Source organism: Triturus cristatus, chromosome 9, assembly GCF_964204655.1.
Source record: "Triturus cristatus chromosome 9, aTriCri1.1, whole genome shotgun sequence".
In the NCBI taxonomy this organism is placed as follows: domain Eukaryota; kingdom Metazoa; phylum Chordata; class Amphibia; order Caudata; family Salamandridae; genus Triturus; species Triturus cristatus.
The window spans coordinates 105,905,871-105,929,814 of NC_140592.1; positions in this window are offsets into that span (position 1 = coordinate 105,905,871).

A 23,944-nucleotide genomic window follows, 5' to 3' on the forward strand; every position below is an offset into this window, starting at 1 on the left:
ACACCTGCATTGCTGCCACCTTACTTTCACCTAAATTTGGTCAAAGCACCGCGTTTTAGCGGGTCCCTGCCCACTGCCTCGTGTTGGTGGCCATCTTGGGAGGGGGGACATTGCAGGAGGCGCAGGTAGCGCTCTAGTGTCCCTAGTGTCCCGCGCTCGGCGAGCATAAAGCCAGCCATGCTGACGCGCAGCGTCATCACGCAGCGTCATCGCCGGACTATCGCCGGAGTTTCGCCAGAGTCAAGCCCGTCTGTGCCCGTCCGGGCCCAGACGGGCCTAGGGCCTGCCATCATGCCCGACTCTGTGGCGCCACCTACTACTAGGCTTCGATATGGGAGGGACGCCCTATTGACTTTGCGTCCGCCCCACCCTATTAGTTGTAGTTTTGCACAGATGGGAATTACTCCGTTTTTACCGTGTAGAGCCTGCCCCTCCGGCCACAATTCAGTGGCTGTGAAATCTGTTCTTTCCATGGCTTTATTAAATTGCCGGTCCTTGCCGAGCCATGCCATTGAAATCAACTCACTTATCCTAGACCACGAGTGGGATGTGTTGTATCTTACTGAGACCTGGCTCTCCCCCAGCTCTGGTCCTGACATGGTCAGAGCACTCCCCCCGGGCTTTCACATGGCCCATCTTGATAGACCTAAGGGGAGGGGAGGAGGAATTGCAGTTCTCTACAGAGACACGCTTGCTTGTAAGATTCAGAATGGAGGGGTGACTGATTGTGAGAGCTTACAGTTCTCCCTTCGGTTGTCACCTACAGTGTCTTTGGTAGGTTTGTTGATTTACCGCCCTCCTGGACCCTTGGGTAGCTTCCCTAATTCTCTTCTTGAAACTACTGCGCTCCTTGCCTCTTCAACTGCCAACTTTGTTGTCCTCGGGGATTTTAATATCCATCTCGAGGACCCCACCAATGCGGCGGCAGTCGATTTGCTTGATGATCTTAAATCTTTCGGAATTAATCTGGCTAACTCGGGCATGACCCATGAGAAGGGCCACCTGCTTGATCCCATACTTTCCAACTTGGACCATCTTATTTCATCTCCGGCTCTTGCCCTGCCTTGGACAGACCATTTCTTGGTGTCCGCGACATGGCAATTCGATAGCCCAACTGCGGTGGTCTCACGGGTTCACACCCTGGAGAGAGCCTGGTCGAGGCTCCCAGTTGACACCTGGGTGGCACACCTGGAGGCCACGCAGCCCCCTTTGGGAGCTAACCCAATAGTTGCCGATGCGAATCTTCATACTTGGCTCGTGGATTCTTTGGACACTCTCCTACCCAAAAAGAAACAACTTACGAGGGGGAAGAGAATGGGCTCTGCACCTTGGTACTCGCCAGAACTGAGAACCCTGAGGAAGGGATGCAAGAGGCTAGAGCGGTCCTGGAGGAGAGACTGGAGTGAGGCGAGTCGTAAAGAATATCGTGCGGCCCTGAGCAGGTATAAATCCGCCATTCGGGTGGCAAAATCAGGATTCTTTGAAGAGCGTATAGGCTCGGCGGCCAACTCTTCTAAAGAGTCATTCAGGGTTATTAAGGAGCTACTGAATGCCCCCGATCCTCAGGTTTTCCACGAGGACCCTCGCAAAAAATGTATAGAACTGGCCTTGTTTTTTAAAAGCAAAATTGATAATATACTGGCCTCCCTTCCCCGGCCAGGTGAGGTCTCTTCCTTGGAGGATAATTCCACCTCCCAACTTAAGTTGCAATCGGTGGAGCTGGCCTCCCTTGGTCCGGTCACTAAGGAGGAAGTTTTGGCGGTTCTGGGGTCTATGAAGAGCGGCTCCCCGAAAGACCCAGTACCTATTAAATATCTTAATCAGGTATCATCTACAATTGGTGGCCCTGTGACGGACCTGATAAACCTGTCTCTCGTCCAGGGCGTAGTTCCCCCCAGTTGGAAAGGGGCGGTGGTTAAGGCCCTTTTGAAGAAACCTAACCTTGATCCCGCCGATCTCGCTAACTTTCGGCCTATCTCCTTGCTGCCGGGTATCAGTAAGGTGGCTGAGAAGCTGGTGAACAGCCGCCTTTCGGACTTTTTGGAAACCAATTCCCTTCTGGGTGACTCCCAAACGGGTTTTCGCCCCGGTCAGGGGACTGACACCGCCTTGCTGGCGGTCGTGGAGAATGCGAGGAGCATGCTGGATTCGGGAGGTTCAGTGGCAGTGATCCTCCTGGATCTCAGCGCTGCTTTTGACACCGTGGACCATCAGGTGCTTCTCCAACGGCTGTCGGGGGTGGGGATCACGTGTCTGGCCCTCAAATGGTTCGCTTCCTTCTTGGAAGGTCGCTCATTTGAGGTATGGGAAGGCCAGGAAAAATCATCTTCATCCCCTCTCCAGTGTGGTGTGCCACAGGGCTCTTCATTGAGCCCTACCTTATTTAACGTTTACATGGCCCCCCTGGAGAGTGTGGTACTGCCGCTGGGTATCAAAATCATCAGTTATGCTGATGATACTCAGCTGGTGGTAGGCCTTTCCCAGTCGGCGCACCATCCCGACCGGCTGCACACGTGTCTTGAAAAGATCTACACGTGGATGTGCAGCTCAGCCCTAAAGTTAAATGGCTCCAAGACGGAATTGATGCTGCTGGGGAACTCTTCTCCATCTCTGTCCCCCAGCAGCTGGCCAGACTGTCTGGGACCGGTACCCCCCCCCAAGCTGGAGATCAAGAGCCTGGGGGTATGGCTGGAGCAGGACCTATCTTTTAAAACCCATGCCAAAAAGACTGCTGGCGTGTGCTTTGGCCTGCTCCGCTCAGCCCAGAAGATTCTGCCTCTGCTCCCAGTTGCCACTCGTAGGCTTCTCATCCAGGGACTTATCATCTCGCGGCTGGATTTCAGCAATGCGCTTTTCCTGGGTGCTCCCGAATCTACCCTGAATAAACTACAGCAAGTGCAGAACGCGGCTGCTAGGCTTCTGACGGGTCTCCCTAGGCGTCAATCTGCTCGCCCGGCGTTGAGGGCACTGCACTGGCTCCCGGTGAGGGACAGGGTGAAATTCAAGTCACTTTGCATCGCCCACAAAGTTCTGCATGGGGTAGGTCCACCTATTTTGGAGGAGATGGTCCAGCCTTACAAGGCCTCTCGTTCTCTCCGCTCTGACCATCAACATCTCCTTCAGGTTGGTAGGGTGAAAAAGGCAAGAACCGGTGGCAGAAGGTTTTCAATAAATGTGGCCTCTTTGTGGAATTCATTGCCCCTACAACTGCGCTCGGAAGCTAGTCTTCTTCGGTTCCGTAAACTTTTAAAAACTTTTCTGTTTCTCGTGTAGTCCCTGCATCTTGTAGTAGTGTTATGTGCCGGCAAGCGCTGGGATGCCTATTGGTAACCAGGCGCTATATAAAACTCAGAATAATAATAATAATAATAATTTGACCTCATTTCGTTGGGTTCGTGTCTCTGTTCGCCATTGCTGTGGAGGTGCAGAGAAATCATCGTTTTTATATCTATATATATATATATTCACTGAAAAAACCATAGGTTTCACACATGTTATAGTTAGCGGAAATTTTACTGATAAAAAACCAATGAAATTCCCCCGTTATAGTTAGTGCAGGCAACTATAACTCACGCGACCGCAATCCTCTGCTGATGCTAATACTGTATTTAGACACTTATTTGCCCATGTCTTCTTCCATACATTTTTAGCTATACATATATTACAAATATTTTTTTTTCATAAAGACACATATGTCATCAGCAGAAGATTGCGGTCGCGTGAGTTATAGTTGCCTGCACTAACTATAACGGGGGAATTTCATTGGTTTTTTATCAGTAAAATTTCCGCTAACTATAACATGTGTGAAACCTATGGTTTTTTCAGTGAATTTGCAAGGTTTTTTAAATGCTAATTCCTAACTATAACGTGTGTGAAACCTATGGTTTTTTCAGTGAATTTGTACGGTTTTTTAAATGCTAAGTTACTTTACGCCATTCGTGGCGTGCCGTGCGCCCACTTTACGCAGTTAGTGCCGTGCACGCACGGTGGGCACGCAGTGCGATGACAAAGCAAGAAAGCACGTCAACAAATCTGTTTCTGCTTTCCTCCGTGACTATGGTATGGGTGCCATTTACCACAACAACTTGCGTTATGACATGCAAGACATTTATAGAGGAGATGGTGTGCACTTCAATGATGAAGGGAACAGAGTCTTCCTCTTGAACCTTAGACTCTGCATCGGTACTTACTTGTAGGTACCACTAAAAAATCATTTCATAAACACAACGGCTCTTTTTAGAGCCCCCTAATATCTAAACACTTAAATCTGATTTTCCTTTTTTTTTTTTTTTTTTTCCTACCGTACGCTTACCGTAAGCTTACCGTACGCGTACCCCGTGATTTTTTTTAAAATCAATAAATGTTTTCTTTGTACTTTTCTGTCCTTCTTTGACCCCCTTACAAATGTTAGGGGGTCTGTAACTCTCCTCATTGCCCCCTTTCCTTGTTTTCACTCTTTTTTTTCAGAGTGAAATACACAAAATGGCGGCCGCCGCTTCCTGGTTTCGGCGGATTCGAATGTTTACTAAGATCTAAGAGCCAATCAGAATCGCGCTCGCGCACGCCACCGTACGCTTACCGTAAGCGTACGGTAAGCGTACCGTAAGCGGGCTCAGATATATATATTGATTTAAAGGCTATTTTCTCAGAATCTACTGAACAGATTTACACCAAACCTACAAAAGGCACTTCCTTGACCTAGGGACTACCTCTCTGCCAAATTTTGAGTAATTCTGTTCAGCCGTTCGGGCTGTAGCTCGTTCTAAAGGTCCTATGGAAAAATGCATGGGAAAAACGCGTTTTGGGACCCCCCTTTTATCTCAGCCCCCGCTTGACGGATCCCCCCGAGACTTTCAGGGTAGGAGCGGAGCGTAGCGCCCCACCTATTTTGAGAAATTCGCGAGGATTCGTCGACCGGCGCCAAAGTTATTCAAAATAGAATGTTGAGGTTTTCCTATGGAAACGTGGTCCTAACTATAACTACCTACTGGCGACCGCCAGTAGGTAATATATATATATTATCTACTGGCGGTCGCCAGTAGATAGTTATAGTTAGGACCCTGTTTCCATAGGAAATCCGCAACATTCTATTTGGAATAACTTTGGCGCCGGTCGATGAATCCTCGCGAAATTTTCAAAATAGGTGGGGCGCTACGCTCCGCTCCTACCCTGAAAGTCTCGGGGGGATTCGTCAAGCGGGGGCTGAGAAAAAAGGGGGGTCCCAAAACGCGTTTTTCCCATGCATTTTTCCATAGGACCTTTAGACACAGCTACAGCCCGAACGGCTGAACAGAGTTACTTGAAATTTGGCAGAGAGGTAGTCCTCAGGTCAAGGAAGTGCCTTTTGTAGGTCTGGTGTAAATCTGTTCAGTAGTTCCTGAGAAAATAGCATTTAAATCAATATATATATGTGGGCGGAGCCTAACCACACATCTCATCCTGAGATCTGATTGGCTGTCAGCACTTCATCCAAGAAGTGTTGGCAGCCATCTTGGGACCAATATACATGATAGCACCTCATTAAAAAGCATTGCAGTTAATAGAAGATTTTAAGACTTTAGTTACATTATAAATCATTTGTTGAAGGTACCATACTCATTTTAGGAATTGTGGTATGTTCTAAGGTGATTTCACCATGTGAAAAAGCCTTCTGCTGGGATATCATGATTGAGAGAAAAATATTTTCTCATGCTTTTACCACAGAGGTTTGGAAGGTGATCTATAAGCTAAACTGAGAGCTTATTTTCTGTAAATTCACATTATCTTTCTCAGTCATGTGAGAATGAAGTCTGACATTCTCAGTAAAACATGTACATCCAACAAGGGCAGAGACTGTCAGTTGATTCCTTTGTGTTCTACTGCAGCTTTCCAGAGTGTTCCAAAGAACTACTAGAGCGCTAACCGTCCTACTTATGATAAATGTATGGCACACCTGAAGCCATCTTGCTTGGATTAAAGTGGTAACTCTTAAAACATTTAATTTAAAAAGGAACAAAATGAGGGGGTTCATTTTTCCATAAAAAGTATGATTAGTGCTGCAGAAAGAAAAATTAGGGCACATTTTGAGTGACTTCTCAAATCCTGGCATGCAGACTGAAACATGCACTTTCAATACCAGCAGCAGTTTTCCCTGGTGAGCAGTAGCTTTACTACAGTGATCTAATGAGCAAAAAGAGTGCTAACATTCTGATTTTATGGCAAATGTGTGACACATTTGAATGCCTTCTTGATGGAATCAAAGTAAAAAACTGAAAGTATTTCCTACTGAGGAGACTGCAGTAAATGAGGAAATTAGGAAACTTCATAACAAATAAGTCTCCCAAGATGGCCACCAGAGACAAAAGAGCCCAAATGTAGCCCAAATATCACCCAGATGTAGCCCAAGTATAGCCCAATGACAGAATGTCCAAGAATGTTCTTAAAAACAACTAGAGCACTTACTGTCTTCATTATGACAAAAGTATGGCACACCTGAAGCCATCTTGATTGGAATAAACTGGTAACACTTAAAACATTTAATTTAAAAAGGAACACAATGAGGGGGTTCATTTTGCCATAGAAATTATGATTAATGCTGAAGAAAGAAAATGAGGGCACATTTTGAGTGACTTCTCAAATCCTCTTCTATTTCATTAAAAAATTCTGACATGCAGACTGAAACATGCACTTTTAATACCAGGAGCAGACTTCCATGGTGAACAGTAGTTTTACTACAGTGATCTAATGAGCAACTAGAGTGCTAACATTCAGAATTCATGGCAAATGTGTGACATATCTGAATACCTTCATGATGGAATCAAAGTAAAAAACTGAAAGCATTTCCGACTGAGGAGACTGCAGTACATGAGGAAATTAGGAAACTTCATAACAAATAAATCTCCCAAGATGGCCACCGGAGACAAAAGAGCCCAAATGTAGCCCAAAATCACCCAGATATAGCCCAAATATAGCCCAATGACAGAAGTGTGCCAAACACTTATTATTTTGTGTTTTTGCAGTGTTATATAGTGCAGACTTGTCAGGTATTGGAGTGCTTTACATGAGCATTGGTTACATCACACAAGAACAAATTCATTTTGGTTGTAGACATGGGGAGACTAAGTGATTTGACCAGAATCACAGAATGTCGAGCTGAAGCAGAAACTTCAACCTGGTTCCCCAGTTGCAAAGTCTGCAGTTCTGGAAGTAACACCACATCCTTTCCCCTAAGTGCAACATTTAATCAAGTTGTCAACTAGATAAAAAAACATAAAGATAACAAATAATTTAAAAGTGCTTTGTCGCTATTTGAAAACTCAGAAAATATGTCCTTATTTTAGTCTTTTAGAGCACTAACCATAATTTTGATGCCAATAAGACCCTCTCATATATGTAATTTCTAAAGGAATGCTCTAGGTATTACAGTTTTGATTACATCAAGATGATGTCAGGCGTTCCACACTTTTGTAATAAATATAGAATGTTAGCAATCTAGTTGTTCATTAGGATACTGTTGAGAGTCAGAGGCCAGGGGCACGGACTCTGAAAATTGAAGGCAGGTAGGAGGGTGCAAAGGCAACAATTTAACCACACTGAGCAGGCAGGAAGGGCCGTGGAAGCACAACAGACTATGGAGGGCAGTGGAAAGGGGGGCAGGGGCAACAAACCAACAATACAGGACTTGCAAGAGAGGCTGTTGGAGGGAAGATCTATTACGGGTCAAGGAAGCTAGGGGCGGTCCCCAGAGCCCCGGGAGCCACCACAGAACTGAGCAGGAGAGTGAGTCAGGGACAAAAGGGGCACCTTAATTTGAGCCGGGGTGCCTAGGAACGCTTGCTCCAAAAATGAAGAAAACAGACATATGAGACATGGAATTGGAGGCAGAATACAATGGCAGTTTAATGAGAAGATGCAACTTCAAAGAAACCGCAGAATAGAGACATAAAGTACAAAATACAGAATCCAGATAATCATACAGCTGTCATGATATTCTCTGTATCTCAATTAATGGACTGACAGAGAGAGAGAGAAAACACATCTATAAATGCATCATGAGAAACAAGTTACACCAAGGAAAATGTTACCTAGGGACACTCACATTTACTCTTAGAGCAAGCATTCCTGCAATTACAATACAACATCTTTTAAATGCAAAAGTAAAGAGAACAATGGTTAAACATAACATGACATTTCATATAGGTAAAATAGAATAAGATACTTCAAGCAAAGCAGAGCAAGACATTTTAAGCAAAGGAAGACAAGAGCTCCCAGTTCTTGGGGAAAACCTGCACAGCCTGTTAACCTACATACAGACGGCGAGGTTGTCCGTCGATATCTGTGGGTGCTCCCTTTTTATATCATTTTGTGGGCTCCTTTGCACGCTACATCTACCTACGTATGCTACCCAAAAGCTTCGTCTGCAGATTTTACCAGACATTTCGTCATTTACCCACTTAATGCTGACAATGGACTGGGTGAAAAGGTCAGTCTCTCAGGCCAATCGCTTATCGTAAGTTCCATAGAGCAAGCAGAAAATAATGGGTATTGTACAGGAATTCAATATATTCATGTATAAAATCTCCTCAGTTCTCCTAACTTGACGCTCTGCGGTTGCCACTTCCTTAAAAGCGGGAAACCTGCCCAGGAAGCAAGTACCAGTCCAGGATGCAGCCTACTGTATGTCGACAGCTTCAGGGGGATGTTGAACTTTGATACCGAGCACGGAGCACTCGGGTAGGGTGGGGGCTACTAGTTTGGAGCAGAAGGCCTCGTAGACCTGCCTTCAGACTGCTATACACTAAAATTGCAGAGCTATGGTCAATTTAACAAAGAGGCCTACATATTGAACAGAAGGGCCTACACAGGGGTTTTATGCTGGCTGAGTGGTAAGGATGTCTCAGGATAATTATATAGCAACACAGGACCCGCTGGTCAATTTAATACGGCCTACAAATGCGGCTGGCAGGGCAATGACAAGGGTCTCATACTTCAGGTGTGGACAGAACGGGCCAGGGGCCCCCTGTGATACAAAATCTACCCTCCTTCAAGGCTGTGGCAATGTAATAGACCATTGTGGGCAGAAGGAAGAGGCAATGGTAGTACAACCATACATGCCAACAGACCCGATTCAGCCAGGAAACGTCCAATGTTTTTAAGCTCAAATGGGCTTTATTTGATCTGTCTCCTGTCTACAATATCCTCTTTTTCAATGTAACTCAAAGGGGAAAATCAATACCCCAGTTTTTTTTCAAAATCTCCCTCTTACCAAGTTCAAAATGTTCGCAAGTATGGTACATTGGATCATGGAAGGAAATGGGATAGGGACATGGATTTGGATAACAGAGGACAGGAGAGACATGGAGAGGTGCACCAAACTGACCCTGCAGGGCAGGCATCAGGGTTTGCAGCAGCACAATACACCACACAGGGCATGCAGGACGGGAGTGCAGCACAACAATCCATAGAAAGCAAGAGGGAGGGGACAGGACCATGCACATGGACAACAGAGAACAGAGGGGCAAGAGGCAATGGTAGCTAGCTGACCATAATGGACAGACAGGAGAGAAGGCTGCAGCATAACAGACCATAAAGGGCAGGAGGGACGGATCAGGGGCATTACAATGGAACAGACAAGCCAGGAGGGAGGGAGTAGGGGTCTGCACATGTAAACAGAGGGCTGGGGGCAAGGGGGCAGGGCAGGACCAGCAAGATGGCCATGGAGGTCAGGCAGGATGGGCACTAGAAGCAAGACACAACATGAAGAGCAACAGTGAGACTGTGATGGCATACACACAGACCATGGAGGGAAGGTGGGAGGGGGTCAGGGGCAGCTAACTGACCACACAGGGAAGGTGGGAGGGGCCATGGCAGCACAGAAGACCATGCATGGCAAGTGGGAGGGTTAGTGGCAGCACAATGGCTATGATGGGCAAGAAGGAGGGTGCAGGGGCATGCACAAAGGACGATGGAGGTTAGAAGGGAGGGTCAGGACCTGTGCACAGACAAGAAAGTTCAGGGGAAGGGGCCTCACAACAGACCACACGGGGCAGGCAGGAGGAGCAGTTGCAGCACAACAGACCAGGGAGGGCAGAAGGGTGTGGCAGTACAATGGGCCATGTAGGACAGGAGGAAGAGGATAGAGGCATGGCATGTGGACAGGCAGGGTGGAGGTGGCAGGGACAGGTTACAGTCATCTGACAATGCTAGGCAGGTGGGAGGGGAGTGGCAGCTCAACAGAACACTCAGAGTAGATAGGAGTGGCAGGTCCATGGGACATGGTGGGCAAAAAGGATGGAGCAGGGGCATGCACAAAGACATCGGAGGGCAGGGGGAAGGAGAATAGGGGCAGCAAGCTAAGCACAGAGTTTAAGCAGGAGGTCAATGATGGGGCATAGAATTGGGCAATGGAGGGCAGGAGGAGTGGACTGGTACATCATACTAAATTTAGGGCAGTGGCAGCACATCAGACCATGCATGGCAGGAGGGAGGAGGCTAGTCCATGGATTCACACAACAGAGGATAGGGAGGAGGGGGATGGGGCAGCAAGCTAACTGTTCAGAGAAGGCGGGTATTAGAAACTTTATTGTTTTTAAAACATTTTGTCTGTGCAAACTACTTAAAATATGAACAAGTATGCAGCATAATCTCACTTTTATTCAGGAAGAAGAAGACGTTAGTGACTGTGACTCCGGGCTCACTTGGCAAAAACACCCCCTGACCCTCCACCCCCTATCGCAAAATGTAATGCCCGTGAAAAGGGTAGGTGAACACAGTGTTATATAGAACATAGTCCTGAGAGCACGATTGAAAATGAAAACTAGATATAGTGTATGGTATAAACTATGCACCAAAAAGTGTGATATAAGATGAACCAGGCGTGAAATATAATATGCAATACATTGTGCGCAATGACAGATTCATTGGAGAGCGCGAGATAGCACAGGCACTAGCGCGTGCTATGCGATATGCGCCTTGGAGTGTAATATGCACAGGGCAGTGTTGTGTAACCTAACTAGTCTCTAAAGTTGTAATATAAAATATGTGCTGGGGAGTGTAACGTTGCATATGCACTGTGACAAAGATATGGATCCCAAATTGTAATATGTATGGCATAGCACTGTGCGTTATAACATAGGCATCGAGGAAGGCACGTTAGATGGGGCAATATAACCCGTGCGAAGACAAGTGTGGCATGACATTTTCACGGGGTGGTGTTACAGTGCACATGGGCTAGAGAGTGTCATAGCATATGCACTAGCTAGTGGAATACAATACAGAGGTGTGTGGCACTCGGCAGGCAATGGTGGGTGTAACACAGCATTGGGCTCTGTCAGGAGCGCGCTGTGACTCGCAAGTGATGTTCGTCCCCTTTCCAGAGAGTAAAATAAAAAGTATTACACATCCGGCAGTGGATGTGTGTTTTATTAACTGTGAGGGGGGTTTCTTGCATAGTTTTGGTCGAATTTTTGTCGAATCCCCTTTGAATGGCTTGGTGTGCATGTGTATTAAATGTGCCCGTCAATAGCTACCCATGTTTGTATAAATAAACGACAAGGGTGTCTACCGGGATTAGGCACGGTAGAGCATCAGACATGTCAGAGCTTCACTAGTGGTGTAAATACATTCCACGTGGATTAATTGCATGCATAGTCGCCTTTTAATGAATATCACGCAAATCGTCATGGTGATAGGTACGTACGGTTTGTCCAGCATGTCCTAGGTGTGTCTATAAATATATATTTTTTAAAAATAATAAAAAACAGTGGCCGGCCCTGGGGATTGGGGTCAAAAAATATAATTAGGAGACAGGCCCTGGGGGATGGGGTCATCAGGGCCAATAAATTAGAATAAGAAGGGGAACCACACAGCCCCCCTTCTTAAAAAAATAAAATAAATAAAAGACTGGCATCGTGCCGGAGGCCATGCCCCCTCCATGCAGCACTCTGCAAACGCGCCCCCAACAGGCATCTCCAGTATGCGCCAGGGAGCTGCGCTGCAGACAGGTGTTCTGAGGCCAAGCCCCTTTTTACACCTCTCTGCAACGCAGCTCTGTGGCGCTTACTGGAGGTACCTAGTGGTCTAGTGTGACCCTAGGGACCCTTAGGATTCAAGGGGACTTAATCTCTCAACTTAGAACAGCCACAGGGCGCGTTTACACAGTGGTGAAGGGAGGGGACGGGGCCTGAGGTGACGTGTGCAAACACGCACCATGGCACGTTTTAAATTGGGGATATAATTTCCCTTCAATACTGAGGGCCCCTGGGGGCTAACTAGCCCACCAAGTGCTTCCAGTAAGCGCCACTGAGCTGCATTGCAGAGAGGTGGTCCAGGCCGTGCCACTTTTTACACCTCTCTGCAACGCAGCTCTGTGGCACTTACTGGAGGTACCTAGTGGGCTAGTTGGACCCTAGGGACCCTCAGGACTCAAATGAACTTAATCTCCCAACTAAAAACGGACACAGGGCGTGTTTACACAATGGTGAAAGGAGGGGACGGGGCCTGAGTTAACGTGTGCAAAAACGCCCTGTGGCCTGTTTTAAGAGGTAGTTTTAATCCCCATGCCCTATTATATACTAGGGGCTTATAGAGGAGGTAAGGCTAATCACAGGGGGACCCCAACGCATAATGTTCCCTAGTGTATGTAGGTGTTTTCACTGTATTCTAAGTGTCTTTTAACATAGCACTGGCTCTAGGACTGGTTAGTCAGACTCAGTTACCACCAGTGTCCGTCTGAAAAAGTTGAGGGTACAGGATGATTTTGCAACAAGGCTTCTTTCTGCTCTTCTTTTTGTTCTTTCTGCATGTTATCCTTCTTCCTGCACTTATCTTCGTATTTGAGGACTTCTGTTGCTTCTTTCTGCACTTCTTTTGTTTCTTTCTGTGCATTTTTTCTTCTTTCTTCACATGTCCTATCTCTGTAGGCATAGTTAGAAATTAGCATTTAAAAAACCTTTGAAATTCACAGAAAAAACCATAGGTTTCAGGCACGTTATAGTTAGGAATTAGCATTTAAAAAACCTCAGAAATTCACTGAAAAAACCATAGGTTTCAGGGGTGTTATAGTTAGCTGGACTTTTCACTTGTACAAAACCATTGAAATTCCCCCGTTATAGTTAGTTCAGCTAACTATAACTCGCGCGCCCGCAATGCACTGCTGATGACGTCACATATTACATCACTCATGACATGGTCAGTGACATCACTCATGACATCACTGATGACATCTCAAATGACATCACTGATGACATCATCCTTGTGATAGAGTGGCAGACCTCCTCTCACCCTAATATAACCTTTGATACACACATTCAAAAATAGAGACTAAAATTTTCAAAACAATGGACATACCAATACCAGTTACAACAACCTCTTCAGTAATTCTAAGATCCACATACACATCCACTCATTCACCAACAATCCTATACAGTCACTCATACATGTACTCACTCATCATATGTACTCATACACCTATACATCCTGTTACACAATGCCACTCATCCATAGAGTTACTCACACACATAGTCACTCATGCTAATAAAGAATCAAACATACATTTACTTGCATATACAGTTATACACACACCACCATACTTACTTCTACGGAAACTTACACATACTTAGTCTTTTAAACAATCACTTATAGAAACACATACTTATTCATACAGGAACTCTTTCAATCTCTCACTCTCACATATACTCACATATATACACCAATAGTCACATATACTAGTTTAAAACATATGTAGTTACTCATAAAGACACTATTGAGACAGTCATTCACTCACTAACACACCCATACACACACTCATCCACCCATACAGTCCTGCACACATGCTGTGTTCAACCCATACAAACAGTGAGTCACTCATTCATGCACCTATGCACTACGTAATACCCCCCACCGAACCATGCAGACACTCAGACTGATACTCAAAAAACCAACTAATAACCTATATAGACACCCATGTAGCTACTCACCAACCCATGCAGCCACTTATACACAAAGTGAGAGACTGATACAGATATTTACATATTTAAACATTACTCACTAAGCCATGTATTCACTATGATACACTTAATCAGTCAGTTACACAATCAATTTTTCAAAAACAAATCATCCATTTAGACACTTATATACCCATTTATTCTTCCATCGACCTTGAGATATATATATATAAAACATATTTAATTTTCAGAAAAACACACATTCACTGGATGATGTCATCAGTGATGTCATCAGTGATGTCATTTGAGATGTCATCAGTGATGTCATGAGTGATGTCACCGACCATGTCATGAGTGATGTAATATGTGACGTCATCAGCAGTGCATTGCGGGCGCGCGAGTTATAGTTAGCTGAACTAACTATAACGGGGGAATTTCAATGGTTTTGTACAAGTGAAAAGTCCAGCTAACTATAACACCCCTGAAACCTATGGTTTTTTCAGTGAATATATATATATATATTACCTACTGGCGGTCGCCAGTAGGTAGTTATAGTTAGGACCACGTTTCCATAGGAAATCTGCAACATTCTATTTTGAATAACTTTGGCGCCGGTTGACGAATCCTCGCGAATTTTTCAAAATAGGTGGGGCGCTACGCTCCGCTCCTACCCTGAAAGTCTCGGGGGGATTCGTCAAGCGGGGGCTGAGATAAAAGGGGGGTCCCAAAACGCGTTTTTCCCATGCATTTTTCCATAGGACCTTTAGACACAGCTACAGCCCGAACGGCTGAACAGAATTACTTGAAATTTGGCAGAGAGGTAGTCCTCAGGTCAAGGAAGTGCCTTTTGTAGGTTTGGTGTAAATCTGTTCAGTAGATTCTGAGAAAATAGCCTTTAAATCAATATATATATCTGAGCCAGCTTACGGTGCGCTTACGGTACGCTTACCGTACGCGTACGGTGGCGTGCGCGAGCGCGATTCTGATTGGCCCTTAGATCTTAGTAAACATTCGAATCGGTCGAAACCAGGAAGCGGCGGCCGCCATTTTCTCTCTCGCACTCTGAGGGGGGAGCTGATAAACAAATGCCAAAAACATATAAAGGGGCTGTTTAGACAGCGCCCATGCACATAACCATGTTATTTGAGTCTTCAAAGATCCCCCAAGGCAAAAAACGGTAATTTTTTTTTTCGAAAATTTCGCCGATTACGCTTACCGTACGCTTACCGTACGCGTACGGTAAAAAAATAATTAAAAAAAAAAAAAAACCACTCTCTCCACCCCGTGTGCATTTGTGCATGGCATATAAGAGCACAGCATTTCCCAAAAAAATTTCAACAGATTACCTATCACAAGGAAGCGCATAATATGTCCTCCATGTGCGCACGGTGCGCGAAGCGCATCGTGCGTACATGGCCCATCTAGCGTAACGTGGGCACGCGGTGCGCGTAGCGCACCGCGTGCCCACCGTGCGTGCACGGCACTAACTGCGTAAAGTGGGCGCGCGGTGCGCAAAGCGCACCGCGTGCTCACTGAGCGCGCACGGTGCGCGAAGCGCACCGTGCGCGCACGGAACGAACTGCGTTAAGTGGGCGCGCACGCCACGAATGGCGTAAAGTAACTTAGCATTTAAAAAACCGTACAAATTCACTGAAAAAACCATAGGTTTCACACACGTTATACGTTATAGTTAGTGCAGGAAACTATAACTCACGCGACCGCAATCTTCTGCTGATGACATATGTGTCTTTATGAAAAAAAAATATTTGTAATATATGTATAGCTAAAAATTTATGGAAGAAGACATGGGCAAATAAGTGTCTAAATACAGTATTAGCATCAGCAGAGGATTGCGGTCGCGTGAGTTATAGTTTCCTGCACAAACTATAACGGGGGAATTTCATTGGTTTTTTATCAGTAAAATTTCCGCTAACTATAACATGTGTGAAACCTATGGTTTTTTCAGTGAATATATATATATATATATATATATATATTTGTATCTGTTTGTAGCGCAAACAGTTCAAAAGTTAATAAGAATGCAGGAACACATGTTGCCATGCTGCGGAAGGTTGACCAGTCACCTTTCTGTTGCTTATTGCTAAATTGGAGTGCTGTAATGCTACTAATGAAATGCAGCTTATGCCCAGACAATGTAACAAGTGTAAAAAATTTACAAAGCACTACTAGCATGAAATGTATCGAATTACACCGAATAATTTGGCTGTCATCTGCTGCATAATTTGGCCCTCCGCTGCCATATAATTAGGCCCTCCTCTGCTGCATAATTCCAGTGACCCTGACAATATCTAGGACCTACACAATAATGTACACACTACAAGACAGCACATCACAACACCCGAATACCACCTCACTAGCCTAAGAGCTCATCAACCCTCCATCAGAGGTCCAGCTGTGACCGGTACCCCGGCCTGTCAGGATGACAAGCTCACAGGTTCACCACTTCAGGTGACTTTCAGAACACCTGCAACAAGTACACTATAGGACCTAAGATAAAGAATTGCAAAAGAGAAAAAGCAAGGCAATAGGCCATCTGTTTTACGCATCCTGGAACTGGAACAACACCCCCATGTCCATCAGGACTCCCATATGTGCACCAATCTGGGAACGAGCTCACAGCTGCCAAGGTTTCAGATTGCTATGTGTGACAGTTTCATAATTTTAGAGAAATTATGAGTGACATTTTAACGACTATGTGTGACAAAGTCTTGCGCGCAAAATCACGCTCTGAAGGCTAGGGAAACATAAATATAAAAAATTACACTCATTTCAGCTACAGCAGTAAGAAATAATGATTAAATGTCTTCCATTTATGAGACTCGAATGCCTAAGTGAATATGTTTAGAATTGTACAGATATTACAAAGCTCCTTTGCAACATAGTAAATTAATGCTCTGAACTGTAGCTCAGTAACTATTTTTTTGCAGTTGTGTGGTTTTTTTAGGCTTGTGCTTCTGTGTGGTGAATGCTACAAGCCTGCACAAGACACACAGCCATGGAAAGCCACGCCATTTGGCAGTGAGATAGTGCAGACCTTCTGCTTGACCATCAGTGTCTTTATTCCCTGCCTGAAAATGAGTTCATCTGCCCAGCCCCAGAGGCGTAGCTAGAGCTTGTGGCGCCTGGGGCTATCCCTCAGATTGCCGCACCTGGGGAGGGGTGCTAGGGAAAAAGGACCGAGAGACACGTAGTATCGTCGCTAATAGTTACCTCCATCATGCAAGTTACATGCACATACATGACACGGTCCAAGGCTACACAGTTAAATACACCGGTGACCGGCAGTACAAAGGAGAACACACAGACTGCCACCCTGCAGGATTTCAGGAAGGGCCTAAAAACATGGTTATTCGATTAACGTCCCTAATCAGCAGAACTGCCCCCACCCTCCAGCGCCTAGATACCCTCACAGGTGATAAGTAGCGCTATGCAAATCCTGTTTGTTTGATTGATTGACACCCGATTTTGCAAGTTAAGTGACCACTTCAATGGAGATTGTGCTGTCTATAAATGACACTGCGCGAACACACCATGATTTAATGATATATGTTTAACATTGTGAGTTCAGTGATGAAGCATTGATGGCAGCGACGCCACTCTGAAAATTGTTTGAGCACCACTGGGTGTTCCCAATCCTGTTTCTCTTGGTTATTACCTTCTCTGAGTCAACGAAATTCTAGTCCCCCTCCCATATGAATGTGTCACAAGCCCTCTGGAAATCATTAAGGCAGGTATTGGCCTGATAATGTGGTAACCAGATATTTTACTAATTTGCATTTTTAAAGAAGGGCGCATGTTGTGTGTGTTTTTAGTGTCTCACCAAAGTGGCCAAAAAAAGAAGCCTGCTGTGGTAGGCCCTTTATAGTTTTCAGAGCTTGATACAGTCTCTGAAAATTCTATGTTTATTTGTAAATTGCTGGCCTCTGTGCTAAGGCTGGGTGTTAAGCAGTCTGGATTCCTCCTTGCACAATTGTTGGCATGCGCAGGCCTCTTTTGCGTTTCCTTTTTCAACTGTTTCTTATCCTCCTGTCATTTATAAGCCATGATACGTTGGCACGACATTAATGAGCACCATTTAGCCTTATTTCCTTGATATAATCTTTTACTAGAGTTTAGTAAAGTTATTGTGACACATCGCCCCTGGGGTTGCAGTAAATTTCACGGAACCTGACAAGAGAGCTGCACGCGATACCTAGTTTGTCAGATTCGCCAAATTAGTGCCACACTAACACACTCTAGTCTAGCCAGTCAAAAAATCACTGAATAAAGAGACAAGAAAATATTTGCGCCAAACGGAAATTTTGAAGCAAAAGTGGGTATTTCTCACCGCAGGCACTAGGGTCATAAAAACAGGCGCACAGTCCACAGGCATGCATAGACTCTGATTGGCAGCATGTCCCGTGTTATTAGTGGTCGAGGTCGTGTTTTTTTTAAACACACAAGCGCGTCCCATGGCGCATTGCAGTGGCGCAGAGAAAGAGCGCCGTGTCCTGTTAGCCACCGCGCTTCTTTTGCTCACAGCCATTCCCAGCGTCTCGAGCTGGAATGCGGCTGCTTTTAAAACTGCGATGTAAAAACAAATTTAATCTGGGGTTGCTGAGCAATCTGCCACAATCCTTTCAGGTCTCAGTACCTCTCACAGGCACACAGATGCATCTCCACAAGCTCGTCAGCTCAATTAATTTAACTGTAACTCTAAACCTAGAACACAAACCCTAACCACAAATCTAAGCATAATCATACATTTATCTCTAAACCTATTTTTAATCCAAGCACTGCTAATAATTCCAGTCCTCGTTCCACCCTTATCCCATTCATCTAACCATCACCCTCATCCTAGTTGTAACCTAATTCTTTCTAACACTAATACTGACTGTCACACCAACTCAAACACTAATACCAGCTTTAAGGCAACCCCTATCTCGTGCCCTAACTCGAGAATAGCAGATCTTGTTTCAGTGCAAGATGTGTGCATGCTGTGGTGCATTATGTTAAAAAAAAGATCTGCAAACCTTAATCCATTCTCTAGATGTCACCAGGTAGGTATGTGAAACTGCCCTACTCACTGGCCTATCGAGCCTGGCTTCCCCAACATTATTATTAATCTCAGCTGCAAGGCTTACTGCAAACATGGAAAGGGCAGACCACAGCTCATCAGTTAGAGAATGTCTGAGCTCGCTCCCAGTATAGAAACACTGCATACTCAGGACAGTGTGCATAACCTTCAAAACCCTTCACCAACCTACCTAGCATCAGCAATTACATGTCACTGGGCAAAACAGAAACCCCAGAAACAAAGAAGCACTGATGCTTGTAGCTCTGAAATTCAACATACAAAAATCGTATGGCCTTATTTAGAGATTGTTGAATGGAATACTCTTGGCACATATCCTGTGCTCTGTGTACAAAGGCTATAGGCTACAATGCACCTGTAATACATTTGTGTCTGAGTATCCCATCGACCAAACTCCAAAGTAGGCCCTTACTCCATCTCAAAAACAGCACCCAGAATATGGATTTTTTATTTATCCAATAAAACTCCATATTCATGCATCATAACACCTAACACTAACACTTACGTTTGTGACATTTAATTGCAGCTCTTTCCAGCACCTGCACCGCCACATATGCAGTGTCATTCTTAAATCAAATATTGTAGCGTGAAGAACAAACTGACGGCTTAACGTTCACTATAAGACAACACGTCTTTGCTAACATGGATAGTTTTCAGAAATGCGTGGGGTTAGCAGGGCTCACTGGCCCTGGGAAACACTGGGATCCAAACAATTGCCATCCCAGTAGCCAAATTTGTGCAAAGACGTTTCCTTCCAGAAGTAGTTCCCATGACTAAGGTTTGGCTCACCGTTTTGCCAGACAGTTTGCCCATCCACAGAAGCAGGATATGGCATTTGCTCTTGGATGCAAATGTGATGAAATGGGCGTTATTGGTGGTTAGTAGCAACAAAATCTGGTAGGATCTAGAGGAGACAATACTCATAGACATCTTCCCAGATGCGGAATACAGTATGTAGCTGTAAGTTTCCAATGCTACTATCAACATATAGATGTTCTGGAATGATCATTCAATTTAGATGGACTACTTATTTTACAATATTGGCTAATAGTCAAATTATGTCTGTTCTTCTTATGCTTCAATCAGAATACACTTGAAACAATGTTTGACTTTTGCCTGGCAAGCGAGCACCCCACATGAAGTATACTAAGGCTAAAAGAGAAGGCACGTTTCCTGTTGGAACAAGACTACTTTTTGTTGTATGTTGAATTCTTTTTGCAGCTTTGTGTTCCAGGTTGGGATCAGTCTTGGCACCCTTGTTATTGAATCTCGAACGGGCGGTGCCTACTTGTAAGCGTTTACTAAACATATCTAAAAATGTATGAAATACATTGCTGATAGTGATGATTTGATATTCCTCCCTTGATCATCTTATGGAGTATATTGCTGATCTCAAGGATAATAATTCACCAGTGTAGAATTTATTGATCTAAAAATAGGATTGAGGACAGTCCAATCAAAATACCTGCTTTCTTGAAAACACTTTTTTTTTAAAATAGTGTTATATAGCGCTAACTAGACCCGAGACATCGGGTATCAGAGCGCTTTACATGAGCACCAGTTTCTTTACAGATGACACATTCATCAGCTTCCCCATCCACATCCTCAGCTTCGAGGTCGACAGCTTTAGCCGTAAAGCTACATCCTCTCCCCAATTCTACCATTATAAACCTGATCTCCAAGCAAAAAACTTTCATCCTAAGCGTTGAGCCAATCGTATGCTTTTTGAAGGCTATGTACAAGCTAAGCTTACCTGGACAGATGATGCGGGCTATAGTGTAATGGCAACAGATACGACCAGCATGTTTTACCTAGGGGACATCTAAACCCCACTCCTCTTGAACAAAGCTCCCATCAGTTTGCCAGTAATAAGGGAATCACAGTATTATTAGTGATTGAGTGACTGTTATCAGTGATTTAGCATTATCCGTCGCTTGTTATCACCTGGACTTGTCATTAGCAGTGGCTCAGTATTATCAGTAGATAGACAGTATTATGCATTTATTTAGGATTTTTATTTTTACTATGCGGGGTGCAAGCTCTTGATTTTCCGAACACTCTTAGGAGCGTCGTTCGAAGGTGGTGCTGATTGGTTGTGACATTGAGCACCCGTGAACAAGGGCATCATCGTTTTAGCATTGGCATCCTTCAGTAGCTGGTCGTGGGGTTTGTGTTCTCCAGTTTCCTGTGACCATCATGACTGATGGAGGTAATAGCTGTCATCAGTTCTCAAATATGTCAGTAGCACAGTGTGACTTTGTGTGAAGGTTGAACGAGTATGGTCACTCACTGCCTGGTAACCAACAACAAATTATCGCAGCAGTGACTGCTCATCATTGATGGATCAGAAGTGTTTGTTAATCATTATAAGGGCCTTGTTATACTGCCTATCAGTGATCCATTATGATTTTGGCTATCATGTTGTGCCTCTCGATTCTAGAATTCTTAATTGCTTTGGATCTGTATAGTGTGTGTCTGTGAGGATGTGGCTGTGTAGTGCACTCAGGTGTTAGGGTGAACATTTCCTCTGACCTCTTTAGGTCTTGCATGCAAGACACCTTTGAGCCATCTCTTCTTGATGATCTATTGTGTACTGTGCCAATACTTCAGTTGGGATTTTGTGTCAGCCAATTGCATCTCAGTGGTTGACTTTTTAGTCCGTTTCATTAGTTTCACTTACTGGCTTATGCTTCCCTTCCTTTTTTTGTGTGTTCCTTCCCTTGATAGCATCTTTACCATCCTTTTTAGGTCTCGCCTGAGCCAGCGCATGTGCTGCGAGACATTTAGTAAGTGGGTTTTCAAAGTGCTACCACAGGCTTTTTCTGGCCTCAAGCTTGCGGTTAGGGGCGCGTGCACGCGCACACCCGCCATCTGTCTTTCCTCTGTCACGGGTCATTAAGTGCATCACGATTGCGATCGCTTTCACTTTTGCGGTCGCGTCACTTTCACGGCCGCCCAGCCAATGCTTGTTTTTAAAACGCGCACGCTTGTTATGTCTTGCTAGTCGTTGCAGATTTAGAATTTGCACCCTGCTGTGATCTCCTTTTTCACCCTTTAATTTTTGCTTTACTTACATATACTGTGCTTGTTTGCTTTTTCTCTTTTCCTTTACTGTACATCGCTTCAACTTTACATCCCTAATAGCTCCCCTTGTCCTCTTCCCTTTCCTCATTCTTTACATTCTCATCTCTCGTTTACCTCTTCACTTTCCACACGTCTTTCTCTTGTACTCCTTTTTCATGTATTCCATGTATTTCTCTGTTTACTTCTTTTTCAAGTCCCTTCTCTGCATCTTCTTCCATCCCAGCTTCCTTTGACCTTACTGCTCCTCCGATTTTTTGCCTTTTCCAATGTCTTTTTACATCTTAACACGTTCTTCTCTAGTCTCAGTCCTCTGCGTGTTTCCATTCAGTGCTGCCTATTTTGGATGCCATTATTGCTGTCTTTTTTAAGGATGAAAAATGCTGATCTGTAGTGTCGCCAATAAAGTCCTAGGTAATGAATTAAGGATGTGTGGTGCACTAATGCTCAGTTTCCTAGGTTTTGTAAACACAGGGGAGACAGCTTAGCTCCATGGAGTGAAAGCGTCTCTTCATTATAAAAGCAATTACGAAAAAAGAATGTTGACAACAGATGTAGCACTTTGTATTCTTGTGCTACAAGTTGAACTGTAAGTAATATTATTGGTAGTTTTAATGTTGTCGTTAGCATGGCAGTATTGCTTCATCATCATAAATTGGAAAAGTGCAAAAATCAGTGTAATTTTCAAAAAACCTTCTGAAGACAGCAAAGGTGATCAGGCTTTCATAGAGCTAAAAAGGTGTGGCATGGGTCGAACTCTGAAGGTGCTGGTCGTCACTGTTCGGATCAGGGCACTGGCATTAAGGCTAACCAAAAATAGGTGTATTTAACTGCCCAACCCATAGAAAACTATCTTGTGGGAAACACAGTTCACATAAGATGCCCATGAATCTTTATATACTGATTTACTGTGGAACTCTATAGTATATTAGAACGATATCTTTCCTGTTGGTTGTTGTGACGTCTTATTACTGACCTGGTCAGTCATACTACTGTTCTGTTAAAAACTTACAGACCACTAAAAGACTGTGCATTAAGAGTGCTTACTCCTATCTTTGCTGTTGTTTGCCTAGGGCTTTCTTAATATCAATGTAAGAAACTCTTAGGAGCTCACTACGACTCCTATAGTAATCAGTAGGGAAACAAGCATTGGCATAGCCAATAGGTCTCGCATTTGGGACCTTAGAAGTGTTTAGTTACCCAGCACAATATCCTTGGTGCAACAACATCATGTGTTGCATGGCTAAACACTTATAAGGTCCCAACGGCGAGACCTATTGGCTATGCCAATGCTTGTTATTGTATGGTATGTATCCTTCTGCTGCTTACATTCAGGGAAATACATTTTTCTTTTGCTTTTAACACAGAGTGCATGTTTCTGTACTCTCTCTTCTCTCCCTATTGTAATCCCCAATTCCACACTCTTTACCACTCCACTTTCTGTGTTGCTGTCCCACGCCCATCTTGTCTGTTGATTCCCTCAGCCTTCCCCATCCTACTTTGCTTTTTATTACACCACCTCTCTGTTGCCCCTCAGCCCCTCACTGCCACCGCTTGTCGTCTGTATTATGTTGTTCCCTTTACCCATACTCCCCTTCTCCTCCACCCCTCCCAGTTAATCTCAGCTTTTTTTTATCATGTGCATCCCCTCAGTTCCTCCATTGATATCCCCCACCCCTTTGCACATGGCGCCCACTGTCATTGTTTTCATTCGCTCCCCTGCTGCTTCTCTCATGCTCCAGGCTGGTCGCTAGAGCTGGGCTTGGCAATACCAGATGCTTTTAAATGTACTGGCAAAGCCAATAGCAGCGACCGACCATGCTGAAAGTATAGAAACACTGTGCTT